Source organism: Dipodomys spectabilis, unplaced genomic scaffold (genome assembly GCF_019054845.1).
Source record: "Dipodomys spectabilis isolate Male_0828 unplaced genomic scaffold, ASM1905484v1 ptg000097l, whole genome shotgun sequence".
NCBI lineage: Eukaryota > Metazoa > Chordata > Mammalia > Rodentia > Heteromyidae > Dipodomys > Dipodomys spectabilis.
In genome coordinates, this window is record NW_024870774.1 from 2,119,939 (window position 1) to 2,123,056 (window position 3,118).

The window sequence follows — 3,118 nt, forward strand, 5'->3', positions numbered from 1 at the left end:
TATTGCTGCAGTAATAAACTCATCACCGATTTAGTGGCTATATGCAACACAAATTTATTACTTTACTTTTGAGAGATCACAAGTTTAAAATGAGTCTCATTAGACCGAAGTCAGAGAAGTGACATAGCACTGATTTCTTCTGATGCACTGGTGGCAGGGAGGTTTGTTTGTTGTTGTTTTGCAATAGTGAGATCTGAACTCAGGGACTAAATTTTGTTCAGCTTGCTTGTTTGACTGGTATGCTTGAGCCACTTGAGCCACTTCAGCTGTTTTCTGCTGGCTATTTTGGAAGGAGTGTCAAATGGACTTTTCTGCTCCAACTGTCTTTGGTTTCATTGGGACATTTCCATACATCATATAACGTATCCCAATGAAACTCGCTCTGCTTCTAACACTCTCTCTTAACCCCTTGTCCCTTCTATAACAATTTCAACAGGTTTCATTGTTCTATTTTCATATATGCAAACAAAATATTTTATTCATGTTCATCTGTACTCATTCTCCCTGGGATCCTTCCCCATCCTGCTGATTCTATCCACAGCAAAATTTATTTTACTCCTTTGTCATTCTTTCTTCTTTCTTTTTTGTGTTAGTGCATATTAATTGTACCAGAGATTTCACCATGATATTTAAATGTTCGGCCCTGGCAAGCTTTTTAACGTAATACAACCCCAATTATGAATTATTCCTCTTATTTCTTGAGCTATTTGATTCTATCAAAAAACCTATGTCTTATTTTTTGTAGAATTTAATACAGGTTTAAGTATAAATAATTTTTATATCTTGTGTTTTCAAATAATACAACTCAGAAACACTTGATAGATATTATGTTTGTGAGATCTTCTTTGACCCTTGTGTTATGTTGTTTTTAAATTTTTGGTTTTATATATATGCATATATAAATATATCTTTATGTCTAATTTCATTGTAGGCTAGTTTAATTCTTTTATATATTTCAAGCCTTTTAAATGTATTGAAATGTGTTCTATAGCTCAATATCTTGATAAAAATACTTTGTTTATTTGGAAAGAATATGCATTCTGCTATTTCACATATTTTATTATTTATTAGCTAACATTAGTTATACAGAGAAAAAGATGTTTGTTACATTTCCACAAGTGTTTACAATATGTTCCAATCAACATATGAGTATTTTATAAACATCAATTAGGCCAACATGACTGATAATGTTGCTTCCAACTTCTATGTCTTTACTCATTTATCCTCTACTTTATCAATTACTTTAACAAAATCTTCAACTATAGCTCAGGATTTTTCTCTTCCTTCTTTTGATTGTATATAGTTTTGCTCCATGCATTTAGAAGCTCTGTCACTAAATTCATGCCTATGGCAGATTGTTACATCCTCTTGATAAATAGACCACTTAATTACTATGTTAGTTCACTTGTATTGCTATAATACAATACCTGTAACTAGGTCCTTTAGAGAGAAAACAGTACAGAAAAAATCAGGGGAGAAGAATACATATCTTAGGAAAGCAGAACCATGTGTGGCTGAGCTTGAAGCTACATCCTAGTCATAAATATATAGCCCTTCTGGGTTGCTCATAGTTTGCTGTGATAAGAAGCTTTCAAAATTATTCACACCAGCAGAGACACTATGGTTTTGGTGTTTATCATTATTGCTTTTGTCTTTTGTTGTTATCAGGGTTTGAACCCAGGAACTCAATACTTGCTCAGCTTGCTTTACTTAGATGACACTGTGCCACTTAAGCCACACCTCCCTCCAGCTGGGCTAGACACCAGTTTCTTATTGGATAATTGAAGATGGAATCTCTTAGACAGTCTTTGTCTAGGCTGGCTTCAAACTTCAAACCTCCAGCCACCAGCACCTGGATAAGAGTGTGTTTTGATGGACTCTGGGGTAAATTCTTATTTACGTATGTCAGAGACACCATGGGAATGATCATTGGTGCTTAGAAAGTTTTGAAATATTGGTATTGCACTTCCAATCTCAGAGATTGGATGCCTGACAAGGTCCCCAAAGCTGATGAAGGACAAAAGGTCTTTGTGTGCTTAATTTTATTTTTTCTTCTTCTTCACAGCTCACTTTCCAGACTCAAGGCTCACAAAATTCAGAAGGAATTTCTGCCAACTGAAATTACAACTGAATCCTAACCTGTACCTTGAGTGAGACAGAGCAGTAGGTTCAGCAAATATGGCTGTCTGAAATGCCCTTTACCCAGTCTGAGGCTGGCTCTACATGTTTGAAAGTCCAGGTGAGATTCAGTCTTTCTCTGGTTGCAGGACAGCTACTTCTCCTTATCCTTACTTCATACCACAGTCCTTGTCTTATGATCCTGGTAAGTCTTCTTGATGTTTTCTAAGCCCCTTGGAGTCTTTTCTACCTTACGTCCTTGGAACTTGTGGTTTGCTCTCTCTGCAATGCTTTTGCTCAGACATGCTCAAGGCTGGTTTTTCTTGTCGCCCAAGCCACTCAGGTATACCTAATGACAACAGGAAACTCAACTCATCGGCTGCTGTATTCTGAACACCTCATACAGTGGCTGGCACATGGTAGACATTCAAGACTTTTATATCCAGTAGGTGAGAGAAAGGATGAGGGTGGGTGAGGTGTCCAGCAGCCCTCTATGAAGAAGCCAACTGCTCTACAGAAGGGAACATGACTATGCAAGTGTCTTGCAGGCTTTCAGGGAGTACATCTGGGCGACAGCACAGCCATTCCCTTGCCACGACTTCAGTGTTTGGACCCTTGATTGAAAGAAAATATTATAGTTCATGTCTTCTCATACATTTTAAGTAAAAAATATATTTCCTTAAACACAGTGAAAACATTATACAAAGGTTCAAACTCACACTGAAATAACTACCATCCCAAACTCTTGCATTAGTCTCTAAATGATTTCTGTTTAAAATAAAGGAAAAGGGAAAACGCTGACCCTTTGGTGAGAAACTGGATGAAAGATTGTGTTTTCTGCTTGAGAGACTTGTGAACTCTACTCTCCTTTTCTGTCTGTCCAGTCAATGTGTCTCTGAATGTTCAAGGATGCTTTCAAACCAAATTGATAAGTGGCTCAAAAGACTCAGTAGTAAGTCGGGTGCCGGTGGCTCTTGCCTGTAATCCTAGCTACTCAGGA